A 21,348-nucleotide genomic window follows, 5' to 3' on the forward strand; every position below is an offset into this window, starting at 1 on the left:
GGAGGTGCCTAAGCACGAGAGCCTCATGGGCTGCTGGGTAGTTTCACAGGTGAGCTCCATACCCTGGGAGTGGCCTGAACATGAGAACCCCATTGGCTGCTGGGGCCCTGCCCAGGTGAGCCCCATATCCTGGGAGGGGCCTGACCACGAGAGCCCCGTGGGCTGCTGGGGACCTGGTAAAGGATGTTAGGACAGTCAGTGAAGCCACCGAGGATATACACCCAGTAGTTCCTAATTCCTAGACCCTACTGGTCATTCTACCATCCACCAGGACATGGTATTCTGTGTTAGACTTCAATGATGCCTTCTTCTGTATTCCATTGGTCCCAGAAGGGCTCTGCTGCCCTAGGAACCAGACTTGGGAATGGAGAAAAGCTGCCGCCTTGTGGCCATTTCCCACAACAGCAGCTTTAAACCCACTGCTAATGGTCACTAAATAGTCACACTCATTGCAGGCCTGTGAATAACACGTGCCCTCAAAAACAAACATGGGGTCGAAAGTTGACCCAAAAATTCAAAAGAGGGCAACCATCCAAGAAGACAATTTCAAGAGTTTAATTGTACTCTCCGTTATTTTTCTGTTTTTCTCTGCCAGAAATTTAAAAAGGCATGGAAAAATGCTAAACATTAGGAATAATTAAAGATATGCAAATCCAAATTACAAAAACCTATCAGCTCACAGCAGTCAGAATGGCCATCAGCAAAAATTCTGCAAACCATAAATGCTGAAGGGGTTTTGGGGAAATGCCTACCCTTGCTTCAACGTGGGACATGGTAAGAGCCAGTTATGAAAACAAAAATGCCATGCCTTGTAAAGATAAATACTGAGCTACCATTCAATCAAGCATATCCACTGCTGGGCCTATCGCCTGAGGGGATGAGAATCAAAAAGACAGGCTGGGATTCACTGGTGGCGCAGTGGATGAGAGTCCGCCTGCCAGTGCAGGGGATATGGGTTCATGCCCCGAATCGGGAAGATCCCACATGCTGCGGAGCGGCTGTTTCCGTGAGCTATGGTTGCCGGGGCTGCGCATCCGGAGGCTGTGCTCTGCAATGGGAGGGTCCACGGCAGTGAGAGGCCCATGTACCACAAACAAAAGACACATGCTGGCAATCCTGCACTCCAGCAATATGTACCAAAGCCAACACATGGAAGCTACGAAAATGTCCATCAACAGAGGAATGCTCAAAGAAGAAGTGGTCCATGAACACAATGGAATATGACTCCAATAACAAAATATATAAATTCAATTTCTAAAACAAACATAAGTAAGGAGACATCAGCTTTCTGGGGCACATTCAACTCTAATATATAACCGAGGAACACCACTGCCAGGATGGTCTGTTTCCCTAGTTAACAGACTGGGCAAAGCAGAAATGCTGCCACTCTCTGGCAGTTACCTGCAAGAGCAGCTATAAAACCTGTGCTAAGTGTCACTTCATATGCACCAGTACTGGAGGGCTGTGAATGAAACCTGCCCTCATAATGTCTTGAGGGAGGTAATGGCCAAAATATTTCTAAATGTCACACATACTTCCCGAAAACAATTTGAAAAGGTAAGCTGTACTCACAGTTGGAAGAAAAAAAGGACATGCCAGAAAACTCAATTTCAAGGTATTATGAGACGCATGCAAATCCAACCACAAAGTGGTATCAGCTCACACTAGTCAGAATAAACTTCAGCAAAAATACTACAAACAATAAACGCTGAAGGTGTTGTGGAGAAGAGCATAACCTCAACTTTAAGTGGGACGTAGCCTGGTAAGAGCCACTAATGAGAACAGAATGGCGGTGCCTCTACAAGGTAAACATTTTGCTACCATATGATCCAGCAGGCGAACTTCTGGGCCTATAAGCTAAGAAAACAGAATTGGAAAGACACAGGCAGGCAAATGTGCATTGCTGCAGCATTACCATAGCCATGACCTGGAAGCAACCAAAAAGTCCAGCAACAGATGAGTGGACAAAGAAGAACTGGTACATGTACAGACAGAATATTAGCCAAGGAAAAAAAGGACACAATGCCATTTGCAGCACCGTAGATGAGTCTAGAGGTAATCACGTGACTTGTAGTAAGTCAGAAAGACACATATCGTATGATATCACTTATAGGTGTTACCTAAGAATTGATACTAGTGAAGATATTTCCACAGAGAAGGGCAATCACAGATTCATTAAACAAACTTATGGTTCACCAATGGAAAGGTGTGAGGATTGGATACATTAGGATATTGGGGTTAGCAGACATATACAAACACAGGTGAAATATATAATCACCAAACACCTACGGAACACCAAGAGAAGACTACTCAACATTCTGTCATAACATACATGGGAAAAGGATCCCAGGAAGAACAGACATATGTATATGTGTAAAAGAACCACATCTTGCACACCTACAACAAGCCAAACATTGCAATCAAACTTGCTGTGATAAAAAATAAAAATTAAGTGAAAAAAATAAACGAACAAGAAATAGTGAGACAAACTTAAGGGTCTTTTTCCTGGCACATTCCATTCTAAATTACAACCTAGAACACGACTTCCATTGAGGTTCTGTTGCCCTAGTCACCAGATTTGGTAAAGGAGAACTGCTGCCACCTTGTGGCCGTTTCACACAACAGCAGCTTTAATCCCAGCGCTAATGGTCAGTTGATATTCAAAAGAATTGCAGGCCTGTAAATGAGACCTGTCCTGAAAACAAATCCTGGGGTCGTATACTGACCAAAAAATTCAAAAGACCTCCATATTTCAAAACGACAGTTTCAAGAGGCATATTTTACGGACATTTGTGTTCTGCTTCTTTTTCTTTCTTTCTTTATTTTTGTTAAAAAAACGGGAATGGAAAAAGGCAACCCTCAGAATGGGAGAAAATATGTGAAAACGAATCAATGGACAAAGGTTTAATCTCCAATATATATAAACAGCTCATGCTGCTTAATATTAAAAAAAAAACACTTCAAAAATGGGTAGAATATCTAAATAGACATTTCTTCAAAGGAGACCCAGAGATGGCCAAGATGCACATGAAAAGCTGCTCAACATCACTAATTATTAGAGAAAGGCAAATCAAAACTTCAATGAGGTATCACCTCACACCTGTTAGAATGGGCATCATCAGAAAATCTACAAACTACAAATGCTGTGGAGGGTGTGGACAAATGGATCCCTCTTCCACTATTGGTGGGAATGTCAATTGATACAGTCACTAAGGAGAAGAGTATGGAGGTTCATTAAAAAAACTAAAAATACAGTTACCATATGATCCGGCAATCCCACTTCTGGGCATATACCCAGAGAAAACCATAAATCAAAAAGACACATTCACCACAATGTTCATTGCAGCACTATTTACAATAGCCAGGTCATGGAAGCAAGCTAACTGCCCACAGACAGACGAATGGATAAAGATGTGGTACATATATAAAATGGAATATTGCTCAGCCATAGAAAGGAATGAAACTGGGTCATTTGTAGAGACGTGAATGGATCTAGAGACTGTCCTACAGAGAGAAGTAAGTCAGAAAGAGAAAACCAAATATTGCGTATTAATGCATATATGTGGAAGCTAGAAAAATGGTACAGATGAACCAGTTTGCAGGGCAGAATTAGAGACACAGGGTTAGAGAACAAACGTATGGAAATCAAGGGGGGGAAGCCATGGGGTGGTGGTGGTGGGATGAGTTGGGAGATTGGGACTGACCTGTATACATGTATATGTATAAAATAGATAACTAATAATAACCTGCTGTATAAAAAAATAAATAATATTAAATTTCAAAAATTTTAAAAACAAATAAAATTTAAAAATAAAACAGAAAAATGTTCTTCCCTTCACACAGATGTATTTATATGAATGAATTATTTCCATGCTTATATCTATAAATACATAAATGAGGAATAAAATCTACCTTAAAAAAACAGAAAAAATAAACAGAACCCACTAGTTATACAGAGGAACACCCTATCAGGGCACTTGCTCCAGTGGTAAACAATTCTGAAGTTGGTCAGAGGCGGAGAATTACCTCCCATGCAGCCAGCATTCCCCCCGCAAGGAGCATCCTCATTGCAAAGCTGGGGGACCGTACATAGGCGTCTGTGAGTAAACGTGAGCTGAGCCCCCAGGCAGCTGCTGCTGAACTGTTCCCACACTTCCCAGGTAAAACACCTGAATATGTACAAGGACTTGAAAGCATAGAGGAAGGGCCGTGGATCCACACCAGCGAAAGCACGCAGGCTGACTTGGTGCCTGCAGGCCTGCCAGGATGATCCTGGCCCCAGGTGCTCTTCTGAAAACTTTCCATTTCCCTGCCTGAGATATCTGTCCTGTCTTGGCCCCCACTGCTTTTTTCCTCCCTCACCTCTGCCCGCAGAGAAATTCCAGCGGAAGGTATGGGTGACCCATCCTCTTCTTTAGCAGGTGGCAGTCTGTCAACTCCTGCAGAAAGTCCAGCAGAGCCCCTCTCACACCGGGCCACCCACAAAACCATGCCCCCTCACTCCCTCCCACCAGCACAGCCCCGAGACTGCTGACGGGGCAGAGAATATGGCGTCAGGCACAGCTGCAGGGGCTGTTGCTCCCTGGAGCGGGGTTTATATTGACCTCAACCCAGGCACACCTGGGGAGGGCTGGCCGGCAGGGACAGGCTGCTCTGGTCAGCCAATCCTCACCCCTCAGTGGCTCACACTGCAGAAAATGGACCTCGCTGAAACGGCCAGTTCCAAGGAACAGGTGTGGGCTCCTGAGAGTCAGGATAGACAAGGGGCTGCGTCCCTGGCTTGTTTTCTAATCATTTTATCTGGCCCATGAGTGGGAGACAATTTCAAGAAGACCTAATCCTAATGAGAGGAGCCCAGGAGTCATGGAGAGGAGGGGTGATGGTTGGAGACAAAGGCCTGGTGCCCCGGCTGCAGTGGAAGTCTCTGGAAGACCAGGCAGAGGGAGGCTGCACAGAGTGATGCCCAGGGTCAGAGACCTGTCGGAGCTGCTGTTTGTTAGTTCAAGTGCTGCTCTGAGGTGCTCTGTGTCAGCTCTGCGTGACAGGCGTTCTGGGGTGCTCTGCAATGAGGGCTATGTGCACGGTGCCTGTGTGCCCAGCCCTGCCATGGTACCTGCCCAGGGGAGCTCTGTATCGTGGGAGGTGCCTAAGCACGAGAGCCTCATGGGCTGCTGGGTAGTTTCACAGGTGAGCTCCATACCCTGGGAGTGGCCTGAACATGAGAACCCCATTGGCTGCTGGGGCCCTGCCCAGGTGAGCCCCATATCCTGGGAGGGGCCTGACCACGAGAGCCCCGTGGGCTGCTGGGGACCTGGTAAAGGATGTTAGGACAGTCAGTGAAGCCACCGAGGATATACACCCAGTAGTTCCTAATTCCTAGACCCTACTGGTCATTCTACCATCCACCAGGACATGGTATTCTGTGTTAGACTTCAATGATGCCTTCTTCTGTATTCCATTGGTCCCAGAAAGGCTCTGCTGCCCTAGGAACCAGACTTGGGAATGGAGAAAAGCTGCCGCCTTGTGGCCATTTCCCACAACAGCAGCTTTAAACCCACTGCTAATGGTCACTAAATAGTCACACTCATTGCAGGCCTGTGAATAACACGTGCCCTCAAAAACAAACATGGGGTCGAAAATTGACCCAAAAATTCAAAAGAGGGCAACCATCCAAGAAGACAATTTCAAGAGTTTAATTGTACTCTCCGTTATTTTTCTGTTTTTCTCTGCCAGAAATTTAAAAAGGCATGGAAAAATGCTAAACATTAGGAATAATTAAAGATATGCAAATCCAAATTACAAAAACCTATCAGCTCACAGCAGTCAGAATGGCCATCAGCAAAAATTCTGCAAACCATAAATGCTGAAGGGGTTTTGGAGAAATGCCTACCCTTGCTTCAACGTGGGACATGGTAAGAGCCAGTTATGAAAACAAAAATGCCATGCCTTGTAAAGATAAATACTGAGCTACCATTCAATCAAGCATATCCACTGCTGGGCCTATCGCCTGAGGGGATGAGAATCAAAAAGACAGGCTGGGATTCACTGGTGGCGCAGTGGATGAGAGTCCGCCTGCCAGTGCAGGGGATATGGGTTCATGCCCCGAATCGGGAAGATCCCACATGCTGCGGAGCGGCTGTTTCCGTGAGCTATGGTTGCCGGGGCTGCGCATCCGGAGGCTGTGCTCTGCAATGGGAGGGTCCACGGCAGTGAGAGGCCCATGTACCACAAACAAAAGACACATGCTGGCAATCCTGCACTCCAGCAATATGTACCAAAGCCAACACATGGAAGCTACGAAAATGTCCATCAACAGAGGAATGCTCAAAGAAGAAGTGGTCCATGAACACAATGGAATATGACTCCAATAAAAAAATATATAAATTCAATTTCTAAAACAAACATAAGTAAGGAGACATCAGCTTTCTGGGGCACATTCAACTCTAATATATAACCGAGGAACACCACTGCCAGGATGGTCTGTTTCCCTAGTTAACAGACTGGGCAAAGCAGAAATGCTGCCACTCTCTGGCAGTTACCTGCAAGAGCAGCTATAAAACCTGTGCTAAGTGTCACTTCATATGCACCAGTACTGGAGGGCTGTGAATGAAACCTGCCCTCATAATGTCTTGAGGGAGGTAATGGCCAAAATATTTCTAAATGTCACACATACTTCCCGAAAACAATTTGAAAAGGTAAGCTGTACTCACAGTTGGAAGAAAAAAAGGACATGCCAGAAAACTCAATTTCAAGGTATTATGAGACGCATGCAAATCCAACCACAAAGTGGTATCAGCTCACACTAGTCAGAATAAACTTCAGCAAAAATACTACAAACAATAAACGCTGAAGGTGTTGTGGAGAAGAGCATAACCTCAACTTTAAGTGGGACGTAGCCTGGTAAGAGCCACTAATGAGAACAGAATGGCGGTGCCTCTACAAGGTAAACATTTTGCTACCATATGATCCAGCAGGCGAACTTCTGGGCCTATAAGCTAAGAAAACAGAATTGGAAAGACACAGGCAGGCAAATGTGCATTGCTGCAGCATTACCATAGCCATGACCTGGAAGCAACCAAAAAGTCCAGCAACAGATGAGTGGACAAAGAAGAACTGGTACATGTACAGACAGAATATTAGCCAAGGAAAAAAAGGACACAATGCCATTTGCAGCACCGTAGATGAGTCTAGAGGTAATCACGTGACTTGTAGTAAGTCAGAAAGACACATATCGTATGATATCACTTATAGGTGTTACCTAAGAATTGATACTAGTGAAGATATTTCCACAGAGAAGGGCAATCACAGATTCATTAAACAAACTTATGGTTCACCAATGGAAAGGTGTGAGGATTGGATACATTAGGATATTGGGGTTAGCAGACATATACAAACACAGGTGAAATATATAATCACCAAACACCTACGGAACACCAAGAGAAGACTACTCAACATTCTGTCATAACATACATGGGAAAAGGATCCCAGGAAGAACAGACATATGTATATGTGTAAAAGAACCACATCTTGCACACCTACAACAAGCCAAACATTGCAATCAAACTTGCTGTGATAAAAAATAAAAATTAAGTGAAAAAAATAAACGAACAAGAAATAGTGAGACAAACTTAAGGGTCTTTTTCCTGGCACATTCCATTCTAAATTACAACCTAGAACACGACTTCCATTGAGGTTCTGTTGCCCTAGTCACCAGATTTGGTAAAGGAGAACTGCTGCCACCTTGTGGCCGTTTCACACAACAGCAGCTTTAATCCCAGCGCTAATGGTCAGTTGATATTCAAAAGAATTGCAGGCCTGTAAATGAGACCTGTCCTGAAAACAAATCCTGGGGTCGTATACTGACCAAAAAATTCAAAAGACCTCCATATTTCAAAACGACAGTTTCAAGAGGCATATTTTACGGACATTTGTGTTCTGCTTCTTTTTCTTTCTTTCTTTATTTTTGTTAAAAAAACGGGAATGGAAAAAGGCAACCCTCAGAATGGGAGAAAATATGTGAAAACGAATCAATGGACAAAGGTTTAATCTCCAATATATATAAACAGCTCATGCAGCTTAATATTAAAAAAAAACACTTCAAAAATGGGTAGAATATCTAAATAGACATTTCTTCAAAGGAGACCCAGAGATGGCCAAGATGCACATGAAAAGCTGCTCAACATCACTAATTATTAGAGAAAGGCAAATCAAAACTTCAATGAGGTATCACCTCACACCTGTTAGAATGGGCATCATCAGAAAATCTACAAACTACAAATGCTGTGGAGGGTGTGGACAAATGGATCCCTCTTCCACTATTGGTGGGAATGTCAATTGATACAGTCACTAAGGAGAAGAGTATGGAGGTTCATTAAAAAAACTAAAAATACAGTTACCATATGATCCGGCAATCCCACTTCTGGGCATATACCCAGAGAAAACCATAAATCAAAAAGACACATTCACCACAATGTTCATTGCAGCACTATTTACAATAGCCAGGTCATGGAAGCAAGCTAACTGCCCACAGACAGACGAATGGATAAAGATGTGGTACATATATAAAATGGAATATTGCTCAGCCATAGAAAGGAATGAAACTGGGTCATTTGTAGAGACGTGAATGGATCTAGAGACTGTCCTACAGAGAGAAGTAAGTCAGAAAGAGAAAACCAAATATTGCGTATTAATGCATATATGTGGAAGCTAGAAAAATGGTACAGATGAACCAGTTTGCAGGGCAGAATTAGAGACACAGGGTTAGAGAACAAACGTATGGAAATCAAGGGGGGGAAGCCATGGGGTGGTGGTGGTGGGATGAGTTGGGAGATTGGGACTGACCTGTATACATGTATATGTATAAAATAGATAACTAATAATAACCTGCTGTATAAAAAAATAAATAATATTAAATTTCAAAAATTTTAAAAACAAATAAAATTTAAAAATAAAACAGAAAAATGTTCTTCCCTTCACACAGATGTATTTATATGAATGAATTATTTCCATGCTTATATCTATAAATACATAAATGAGGAATAAAATCTACCTTAAAAAACAGAAAAAATAAACAGAACCCACTAGTTATACAGAGGAACACCCTATCAGGGCACTTGCTCCAGTGGTAAACAATTCTGAAGTTAGTCAGAGGCGGAGAATTACCTCCCATGCAGCCAGCATTCCCCCCGCAAGGAGCATCCTCATTGCAAAGCTGGGGGACCGTACATAGGCGTCTGTGAGTAAACGTGAGCTGAGCCCCCAGCCAGCTGCTGCTGAACTGTTCCCACACTTCCCAGGTAAAACACCTGAATATGTACAAGGACTTGAAAGCATAGAGGAAGGGCCGTGGATCCACACCAGCGAAAGCACGCAGGCTGACTTGGTGCCTGCAGGCCTGCCAGGATGATCCTGGCCCCAGGTGCTCTTCTGAAAACTTTCCATTTCCCTGCCTGAGATATCCGTCCTGTCTTGGCCCCCACTGGTTTTTTCCTCCCTCCCCTCTGCCCGCAGAGAAATTCCAGCGGAAGGTATGGGTGACCCATCCTCTTCTTTAGCAGGTGGCAGTCTGTCAACTCCTGCAGAAAGCCCAGCAGAGCCCCTCTCACACCGGGCCACCCACAAAACCATGCCCCCTCACTCCCTCCCACCAGCACAGCCCCGAGACTGCTGACGGGGCAGAGAATATGGCGTCAGGCACAGCTGCAGGGGCTGTTGCTCCCTGGAGCGGGGTTTATATTGACCTCAACCCAGGCACACCTGGGGAGGGCTGGCCGGCAGGGACAGGCTGCTCTGGTCAGCCAATCCTCACCCCTCAGTGGCTCACACTGCAGAAAATGGACCTCGCTGAAACGGCCAGTTCCAAGGAACAGGTGTGGGCTCCTGAGAGTCAGGATAGACAAGGGGCTGCGTCCCTGGCTTGTTTTCTAATCATTTTATCTGGCCCATGAGTGGGAGACAATTTCAAGAAGACCTAATCCTAATGAGAGGAGCCCAGGAGTCATGGAGAGGAGGGGTGATGGTTGGAGACAAAGGCCTGGTGCCCCGGCTGCAGTGGAAGTCTCTGGAAGACCAGGCAGAGGGAGGCTGCACAGAGTGATGCCCAGGGTCAGAGACCTGTCGGAGCTGCTGTTTGTTAGTTCAAGTGCTGCTCTGAGGTGCTCTGTGTCAGCTCTGCGTGACAGGCGTTCTGGGGTGCTCTGCAATGAGGGCTATGTGCACGGTGCCTGTGTGCCCAGCCCTGCCATGGTACCTGCCCAGGGGAGCTCTGTATCGTGGGAGGTGCCTAAGCACGAGAGCCTCATGGGCTGCTGGGTAGTTTCACAGGTGAGCTCCATACCCTGGGAGTGGCCTGAACATGAGAACCCCATTGGCTGCTGGGGCCCTGCCCAGGTGAGCCCCATATCCTGGGAGGGGCCTGACCACGAGAGCCCCGTGGGCTGCTGGGGACCTGGTAAAGGATGTTAGGACAGTCAGTGAAGGCACCGAGGATATACACCCAGTAGTTCCTAATTCCTAGACCCTACTGGTCATTCTACCATCCACCAGGACATGGTATTCTGTGTTAGACTTCAATGATGCCTTCTTCTGTATTCCATTGGTCCCAGAAAGGCTCTGCTGCCCTAGGAACCAGACTTGGGAATGGAGAAAAGCTGCCGCCTTGTGGCCATTTCCCACAACAGCAGCTTTAAACCCACTGCTAATGGTCACTAAATAGTCACACTCATTGCAGGCCTGTGAATAACACGTGCCCTCAAAAACAAACATGGGGTCGAAAATTGACCCAAAAATTCAAAAGAGGGCAACCATCCAAGAAGACAATTTCAAGAGTTTAATTGTACTCTCCGTTATTTTTCTGTTTTTCTCTGCCAGAAATTTAAAAAGGCATGGAAAAATGCTAAACATTAGGAATAATTAAAGATATGCAAATCCAAATTACAAAAACCTATCAGCTCACAGCAGTCAGAATGGCCATCAGCAAAAATTCTGCAAACCATAAATGCTGAAGGGGTTTTGGAGAAATGCCTACCCTTGCTTCAACGTGGGACATGGTAAGAGCCAGTTATGAAAACAAAAATGCCATGCCTTGTAAAGATAAATACTGAGCTACCATTCAATCAAGCATATCCACTGCTGGGCCTATCGCCTGAGGGGATGAGAATCAAAAAGACAGGCTGGGATTCACTGGTGGCGCAGTGGATGAGAGTCCGCCTGCCAGTGCAGGGGACATGGGTTCATGCCCCGAATCGGGAAGATCCCACATGCTGCGGAGCGGCTGTTTCCGTGAGCTATGGTTGCCGGGCCTGTGCATCCGGAGGCTGTGCTCTGCAATGGGAGGGTCCACGGCAGTGAGAGGCCCATGTACCACAAACAAAAGACACATGCTGGCAATCCTGCACTCCAGCAATATGTACCAAAGCCAACACATGGAAGCTACGAAAATGTCCATCAACAGAGGAATGCTCAAAGAGGAAGTGGTCCATGAACACAATGGAATATGACTCCAATAAAAAAATATATATATTCAATTTCTAAAACAAACATAAGTAAGGAGACATCAGCTTTCTGGGGCACATTCAACTCTAATATATAACCGAGGAACACCACTGCCAGGATGGTCTGTTTCCCTAGTTAACAGACTGGGCAAAGCAGAAATGCTGCCACTCTCTGGCAGTTACCTGCAAGAGCAGCTATAAAACCTGTGCTAAGTGTCACTTCATATGCACCAGTACTGGAGGGCTGTGAATGAAACCTGCCCTCATAATGTCTTGAGGGAGGTAATGGCCAAAATATTTCTAAATGTCACACATACTTCCCGAAAACAATTTGAAAAGGTAAGCTGTACTCACAGTTGGAAGAAAAAAAGGACATGCCAGAAAACTCAATTTCAAGGTATTATGAGACGCATGCAAATCCAACCACAAAGTGGTATCAGCTCACACTAGTCAGAATAAACTTCAGCAAAAATACTACAAACAATAAACGCTGAAGGTGTTGTGGAGAAGAGCATAACCTCAACTTTAAGTGGGACGTAGCCTGGTAAGAGCCACTAATGAGAACAGAATGGCGGTGCCTCTACAAGGTAAACATTTTGCTACCATATGATCCAGCAGGCGAACTTCTGGGCCTATAAGCTAAGAAAACAGAATTGGAAAGAAACAGGCAGGCAAATGTGCATTGCTGCAGCATTACCATAGCCATGACCTGGAAGCAACCAAAAAGTCCAGCAACAGATGAGTGGACAAAGAAGAACTGGTACATGTACAGACAGAATATTAGCCAAGGAAAAAAAGGACACAATGCCATTTGCAGCACCGTAGATGAGTCTAGAGGTAATCACGTGACTTGTAGTAAGTCAGAAAGACACATATCGTATGATATCACTTATAGGTGTTACCTAAGAATTGATACTAGTGAAGATATTTCCACAGAGAAGGGCAATCACAGATTCATTAAACAAACTTATGGTTCACCAATGGAAAGGTGTGAGGATTGGATACATTAGGATATTGGGGTTAGCAGACATATACAAACACAGGTGAAATATATAATCACCAAACACCTACGGAACACCAAGAGAAGACTACTCAACATTCTGTCATAACATACATGGGAAAAGGATCCCAGGAAGAACAGACATATGTATATGTGTAAAAGAACCACATCTTGCACACCTACAACAAGCCAAACATTGCAATCAAACTTGCTGTGATAAAAAATAAAAATTAAGTGAAAAAAATAAACGAACAAGAAATAGTGAGACAAACTTAAGGGTCTTTTTCCTGGCACATTCCATTCTAAATTACAACCTAGAACACGACTTCCATTGAGGTTCTGTTGCCCTAGTCACCAGATTTGGTAAAGGAGAACTGCTGCCACCTTGTGGCCGTTTCACACAACAGCAGCTTTAATCCCAGCGCTAATGGTCAGTTGATATTCAAAAGAATTGCAGGCCTGTAAATGAGACCTGTCCTGAAAACAAATCCTGGGGTCGTATACTGACCAAAAAATTCAAAAGACCTCCATATTTCAAAACGACAGTTTCAAGAGGCATATTTTACGGACATTTGTGTTCTGCTTCTTTTTCTTTCTTTCTTTATTTTTGTTAAAAAAACGGGAATGGAAAAAGGCAACCCTCAGAATGGGAGAAAATATGTGAAAACGAATCAATGGACAAAGGTTTAATCTCCAATATATATAAACAGCTCATGCAGCTTAATATTAAAAAAAAAACCACTTCAAAAATGGGTAGAATATCTAAATAGACATTTCTTCAAAGGAGACCCAGAGATGGCCAAGATGCACATGAAAAGCTGCTCAACATCACTAATTATTAGAGAAAGGCAAATCAAAACTTCAATGAGGTATCACCTCACACCTGTTAGAATGGGCATCATCAGAAAATCTACAAACTACAAATGCTGTGGAGGGTGTGGACAAATGGATCCCTCTTCCACTATTGGTGGGAATGTCAATTGATACAGTCACTAAGGAGAAGAGTATGGAGGTTCATTAAAAAAACTAAAAATACAGTTACCATATGATCCGGCAATCCCACTTCTGGGCATATACCCAGAGAAAACCATAAATCAAAAAGACACATTCACCACAATGTTCATTGCAGCACTATTTACAATAGCCAGGTCATGGAAGCAAGCTAACTGCCCACAGACAGACGAATGGATAAAGATGTGGTACATATATAAAATGGAATATTGCTCAGCCATAGAAAGGAATGAAACTGGGTCATTTGTAGAGACGTGAATGGATCTAGAGACTGTCCTACAGAGAGAAGTAAGTCAGAAAGAGAAAACCAAATATTGCGTATTAATGCATATATGTGGAAGCTAGAAAAATGGTACAGATGAACCAGTTTGCAGGGCAGAATTAGAGACACAGGGTTAGAGAACAAACGTATGGAAATCAAGGGGGGGAAGCCATGGGGTGGTGGTGGTGGGATGAGTTGGGAGATTGGGACTGACCTGTATACATGTATATGTATAAAATAGATAACTAATAATAACCTGCTGTATAAAAAAATAAATAATATTAAATTTCAAAAATTTTAAAAACAAATAAAATTTAAAAATAAAACAGAAAAATGTTCTTCCCTTCACACAGATGTATTTATATGAATGAATTATTTCCATGCTTATATCTATAAATACATAAATGAGGAATAAAATCTACCTTAAAAAAACAGAAAAAATAAACAGAACCCACTAGTTATACAGAGGAACACCCTATCAGGGCACTTGCTCCAGTGGTAAACAATTCTGAAGTTGGTCAGAGGCGGAGAATTACCTCCCATGCAGCCAGCATTCCCCCCGCAAGGAGCATCCTCATTGCAAAGCTGGGGGACCGTACATAGGCGTCTGTGAGTAAACGTGAGCTGAGCCCACAGCCAGCTGCTGCTGAACTGTTCCCACACTTCCCAGGTAAAACACCTGAATATGTACAAGGACTTGAAAGCATAGAGGAAGGGCCGTGGATCCACACCAGCGAAAGCACGCAGGCTGACTTGGTGCCTGCAGGCCTGCCAGGATGATCCTGGCCCCAGGTGCTCTTCTGAAAACTTTCCATTTCCCTGCCTGAGATATCCGTCCTGTCTTGGCCCCCACTGCTTTTTTCCTCCCTCACCTCTGCCCGCAGAGAAATTCCAGCGGAAGGTATGGGTGACCCATCCTCTTCTTTAGCAGGTGGCAGTCTGTCAACTCCTGCAGAAAGTCCAGCAGAGCCCCTCTCACACCGGGCCACCCACAAAACCATGCCCCCTCACTCCCTCCCACCAGCACAGCCCCGAGACTGCTGACGGGGCAGAGAATATGGCGTCAGGCACAGCTGCAGGGGCTGTTGCTCCCTGGAGCGGGGTTTATATTGACCTCAACCCAGGCACACCTGGGGAGGGCTGGCCGGCAGGGACAGGCTGCTCTGGTCAGCCAATCCTCACCCCTCAGTGGCTCACACTGCAGAAAATGGACCTCGCTGAAACGGCCAGTTCCAAGGAACAGGTGTGGGCTCCTGAGAGTCAGGATAGACAAGGGGCTGCGTCCCTGGCTTGTTTTCTAATCATTTTATCTGGCCCATGAGTGGGAGACAATTTCAAGAAGACCTAATCCTAATGAGAGGAGCCCAGGAGTCATGGAGAGGAGGGGTGATGGTTGGAGACAAAGGCCTGGTGCCCCGGCTGCAGTGGAAGTCTCTGGAAGACCAGGCAGAGGGAGGCTGCACAGAGTGATGCCCAGGGTCAGAGACCTGTCGGAGCTGCTGTTTGTTAGTTCAAGTGCTGCTCTGAGGTGCTCTGTGTCAGCTCTGCGTGACAGGCGTTCTGGGGTGCTCTGCAATGAGGGCTATGTGCACGGTGCCTGTGTGCCCAGCCCTGCCATGGTACCTGCCCAGGGGAGCTCTGTATCGTGGGAGGTGCCTAAGCACGAGAGCCTCATGGGCTGCTGGGTAGTTTCACAGGTGAGCTCCATACCCTGGGAGTGGCCTGAACATGAGAACCCCATTGGCTGCTGGGGCCCTGCCCAGGTGAGCCCCATATCCTGGGAGGGGCCTGACCACGAGAGCCCCGTGGGCTGCTGGGGACCTGGTAAAGGATGTTAGGACAGTCAGTGAAGCCACCGAGGATATACACCCAGTAGTTCCTAATTCCTAGACCCTACTGGTCATTCTACCATCCACCAGGACATGGTATTCTGTGTTAGACTTCAATGATGCCTTCTTCTGTATTCCATTGGTCCCAGAAAGGCTCTGCTGCCCTAGGAACCAGACTTGGGAATGGAGAAAAGCTGCCGCCTTGTGGCCATTTCCCACAACAGCAGCTTTAAACCCACTGCTAATGGTCACTAAATAGTCACACTCATTGCAGGCCTGTGAATAACACGTGCCCTCAAAAACAAACATGGGGTCGAAAATTGACCCAAAAATTCAAAAGAGGGCAACCATCCAAGAAGACAATTTCAAGAGTTTAATTGTACTCTCCGTTATTTTTCTGTTTTTCTCTGCCAGAAATTTAAAAAGGCATGGAAAAATGCTAAACATTAGGAATAATTAAAGATATGCAAATCCAAATTACAAAAACCTATCAGCTCACAGCAGTCAGAATGGCCATCAGCAAAAATTCTGCAAACCATAAATGCTGAAGGGGTTTTGGAGAAATGCCTACCCTTGCTTCAACGTGGGACATGGTAAGAGCCAGTTATGAAAACAAAAATGCCATGCCTTGTAAAGATAAATACTGAGCTACCATTCAATCAAGCATATCCACTGCTGGGCCTATCGCCTGAGGGGATGAGAATCAAAAAGACAGGCTGGGATTCACTGGTGGCACAGTGGATGAGAGTCCGCCTGCCAGTGCAGGGTATATGGGTTCATGCCCCGAATCGGGAAGATCCCACATGCTGCGGAGCGGCTGTTTCCGTGAGCTATGGTTGCCGGGGCTGCGCATCCGGAGGCTGTGCTCTGCAATGGGAGGGTCCACGGCAGTGAGAGGCCCATGTACCACAAACAAAAGACACATGCTGGCAATCCTGCACTCCAGCAATATGTACCAAAGCCAACACATGGAAGCTACGAAAATGTCCATCAACAGAGGAATGCTCAAAGAAGAAGTGGTCCATGAACACAATGGAATATGACTCCAATAAAAAAATATATAAATTCAATTTCTAAAACAAACATAAGTAAGGAGACATCAGCTTTCTGGGGCACATTCAACTCTAATATATAACCGAGGAACACCACTGCCAGGATGGTCTGTTTCCCTAGTTAACAGACTGGGCAAAGCAGAAATGCTGCCACTCTCTGGCAGTTACCTGCAAGAGCAGCTATAAAACCTGTGCTAAGTGTCACTTCATATGCACCAGTACTGGAGGGCTGTGAATGAAACCTGCCCTCATAATGTCTTGAGGGAGGTAATGGCCAAAATATTTCTAAATGTCACACATACTTCCCGAAAACAATTTGAAAAGGTAAGCTGTACTCACAGTTGGAAGAAAAAAAGGACATGCCAGAAAACTCAATTTCAAGGTATTATGAGACGCATGCAAATCCAACCACAAAGTGGTATCAGCTCACACTAGTCAGAATAAACTTCAGCAAAAATACTACAAACAATAAACGCTGAAGGTGTTGTGGAGAAGAGCATAACCTCAACTTTAAGTAGGACGTAGCCTGGTAAGAGCCACTAATGAGAACAGAATGGCGGTGCCTCTACAAGGTAAACATTTTGCTACCATATGATCCAGCAGGCGAACTTCTGGGCCTATAAGCTAAGAAAACAGAATTGGAAAGACACAGGCAGGCAAATGTGCATTGCTGCAGCATTACCATAGCCATGACCTGGAAGCAACCAAAAAGTCCAGCAACAGATGAGTGGACAAAGAAGAACTGGTACATGTACAGACAGAATATTAGCCAAGGAAAAAAAGGACACAATGCCATTTGCAGCACCGTAGATGAGTCTAGAGGTAATCACGTGACTTGTAGTAAGTCAGAAAGACACATATCGTATGATATCACTTATAGGTGTTACCTAAGAATTGATACTAGTGAAGATATTTCCACAGAGAAGGGCAATCACAGATTCATTAAACAAACTTATGGTTCACCAATGGAAAGGTGTGAGGATTGGATACATTAGGATATTGGGGTTAGCAGACATATACAAACACAGGTGAAATATATAATCACCAAACACCTACGGAACACCAAGAGAAGACTACTCAACATTCTGTCATAACATACATGGGAAAAGGATCCCAGGAAGAACAGACATATGTATATGTGTAAAAGAACCACATCTTGCACACCTACAACAAGCCAAACATTGCAATCAAACTTGCTGTGATAAAAAATAAAAATTAAGTGAAAAAAATAAACGAACAAGAAATAGTGAGACAAACTTAAGGGTCTTTTTCCTGGCACATTCCATTCTAAATTACAACCTAGAACACGACTTCCATTGAGGTTCTGTTGCCCTAGTCACCAGATTTGGTAAAGGAGAACTGCTGCCACCTTGTGGCCGTTTCACACAACAGCAGCTTTAATCCCAGCGCTAATGGTCAGTTGATATTCAAAAGAATTGCAGGCCTGTAAATGAGACCTGTCCTGAAAACAAATCCTGGGGTCGTATACTGACCAAAAAATTCAAAAGACCTCCATATTTCAAAACGACAGTTTCAAGAGGCATATTTTACGGACATTTGTGTTCTGCTTCTTTTTCTTTCTTTCTTGATTTTTGTTAAAAAAACGGGAATGGAAAAAGGCAACCCTCAGAATGGGAGAAAATATGTGAAAACGAATCAATGGACAAAGGTTTAATCTCCAATATATATAAACAGCTCATGCAGCTTAATATTAAAAAAAACACTTCAAAAATGGGTAGAATATCTAAATAGACATTTCTTCAAAGGAGACCCAGAGATGGCCAAGATGCACATGAAAAGCTGCTCAACATCACTAATTATTAGAGAAAGGCAAATCAAAACTTCAATGAGGTATCACCTCACACCTGTTAGAATGGGCATCATCAGAAAATCTACAAACTACAAATGCTGTGGAGGGTGTGGACAAATGGATCCCTCTTCCACTATTGGTGGGAATGTCAATTGATACAGTCACTAAGGAGAAGAGTATGGAGGTTCATTAAAAAAACTAAAAATACAGTTACCATATGATCCGGCAATCCCACTTCTGGGCATATACCCAGAGAAAACCATAAATCAAAAAGACACATTCACCACAATGTTCATTGCAGCACTATTTACAATAGCCAGGTCATGGAAGCAAGCTAACTGCCCACAGACAGACGAATGGATAAAGATGTGGTACATATATAAAATGGAATATTGCTCAGCCATAGAAAGGAATGAAACTGGGTCATTTGTAGAGACGTGAATGGATCTAGAGACTGTCCTACAGAGAGAAGTAAGTCAGAAAGAGAAAACCAAATATTGCGTATTAATGCATATATGTGGAAGCTAGAAAAATGGTACAGATGAACCAGTTTGCAGGGCAGAATTAGAGACACAGGGTTAGAGAACAAACGTATGGAAATCAAGGGGGGGAAGCCATGGGGTGGTGGTGGTGGGATGAGTTGGGAGATTGGGACTGACCTGTATACATGTATATGTATAAAATAGATAACTAATAATAACCTGCTGTATAAAAAAATAAATAATATTAAATTTCAAAAATTTTAAAAACAAATAAAATTTAAAAATAAAACAGAAAAATGTTCTTCCCTTCACACAGATGTATTTATATGAATGAATTATTTCCATGCTTATATCTATAAATACATAAATGAGGAATAAAATCTACCTTAAAAAACAGAAAAAATAAACAGAACCCACTAGTTATACAGAGGAACACCCTATCAGGGCACTTGCTCCAGTGGTAAACAATTCTGAAGTTAGTCAGAGGCGGAGAATTACCTCCCATGCAGCCAGCATTCCCCCCGCAAGGAGCATCCTCATTGCAAAGCTGGGGGACCGTACATAGGCGTCTGTGAGTAAACGTGAGCTGAGCCCCCAGCCAGCTGCTGCTGAACTGTTCCCACACTTCCCAGGTAAAACACCTGAATATGTACAAGGACTTGAAAGCATAGAGGAAGGGCCGTGGATCCACACCAGCGAAAGCACGCAGGCTGACTTGGTGCCTGCAGGCCTGCCAGGATGATCCTGGCCCCAGGTGCTCTTCTGAAAACTTTCCATTTCCCTGCCTGAGATATCCGTCCTGTCTTGGCCCCCACTGCTTTTTTCCTCCCTCACCTCTGCCCGCAGAGAAATTCCAGCGGAAGGTATGGGTGACCCATCCTCTTCTTTAGCAGGTGGCAGTCTGTCAACTCCTGCAGAAAGCCCAGCAGAGCCCCTCTCACACCGGGCCACCCACAAAACCATGCCCCCTCACTCCCTCCCACCAGCACAGCCCCGAGACTGCTGACGGGGCAGAGAATATGGCGTCAGGCACAGCTGCAGGGGCTGTTGCTCCCTGGAGCGGGGTTTATATTGACCTCAACCCAGGCACACCTGGGGAGGGCTGGCCGGCAGGGACAGGCTGCTCTGGTCAGCCAATCCTCACCCCTCAGTGGCTCACACTGCAGAAAATGGACCTCACTGAAACGGCCAGTTCCAAGGAACAGGTGTGGGCTCCTGAGAGTCAGGATAGACAAGGGGCTGCGTCCCTGGCTTGTTTTCTAATCATTTTATCTGGCCCATGAGTGGGAGACAATTTCAAGAAGACCTAATCCTAATGAGAGGAGCCCAGGAGTCATGGAGAGGAGGGGTGATGGTTGGAGACAAAGGCCTGGTGCCCCGGCTGCAGTGGAAGTCTCTGGAAGACCAGGCAGAGGGAGGCTGCACAGAGTGATGCCCAGGGTCAGAGACCTGTCGGAGCTGCTGTTTGTTAGTTCAAGTGCTGCTCTGAGGTGCTCTGTGTCAGCTCTGCGTGACAGGCGTTCTGGGGTGCTCTGCAATGAGGGCTATGTGCACGGTGCCTGTGTGCCCAGCCCTGCCATGGTACCTGCCCAGGGGAGCTCTGTATCGTGGGAGGTGCCTAAGCACGAGAGCCTCATGGGCTGCTGGGTAGTTTCACAGGTGAGCTCCATACCCTGGGAGTGGCCTGAACATGAGAACCCCATTGGCTGCTGGGGCCCTGCCCAGGTGAGCCCCATATCCTGGGAGGGGCCTGACCACGAGAGCCCCGTGGGCTGCTGGGGACCTGGTAAAGGATGTTAGGACAGTCAGTGAAGGCACCGAGGATATACACCCAGTAGTTCCTAATTCCTAGACCCTACTGGTCATTCTACCATCCACCAGGACATGGTATTCTGTGTTAGACTTCAATGATGCCTTCTTCTGTATTCCATTGGTCCCAGAAAGGCTCTGCTGCCCTAGGAACCAGACTTGGGAATGGAGAAAAGCTGCCGCCTTGTGGCCATTTCCCACAACAGCAGCTTTAAACCCACTGCTAATGGTCACTAAATAGTCACACTCATTGCAGGCCTGTGAATAACACGTGCCCTCAAAAACAAACATGGGGTCGAAAATTGACCCAAAAATTCAAAAGAGGGCAACCATCCAAGAAGACAATTTCAAGAGTTTAATTGTACTCTCCGTTATTTTTCTGTTTTTCTCTGCCAGAAATTTAAAAAGGCATGGAAAAATGCTAAACATTAGGAATAATTAAAGATATGCAAATCCAAATTACAAAAACCTATCAGCTCACAGCAGTCAGAATGGCCATCAGCAAAAATTCTGCAAACCATAAATGCTGAAGGGGTTTTGGAGAAATGCCTACCCTTGCTTCAACGTGGGACATGGTAAGAGCCAGTTATGAAAACAAAAA

Source organism: Mesoplodon densirostris, chromosome 4, assembly GCF_025265405.1.
Source record: "Mesoplodon densirostris isolate mMesDen1 chromosome 4, mMesDen1 primary haplotype, whole genome shotgun sequence".
Taxonomy (NCBI): Eukaryota; Metazoa; Chordata; class Mammalia; order Artiodactyla; family Ziphiidae; genus Mesoplodon; species Mesoplodon densirostris.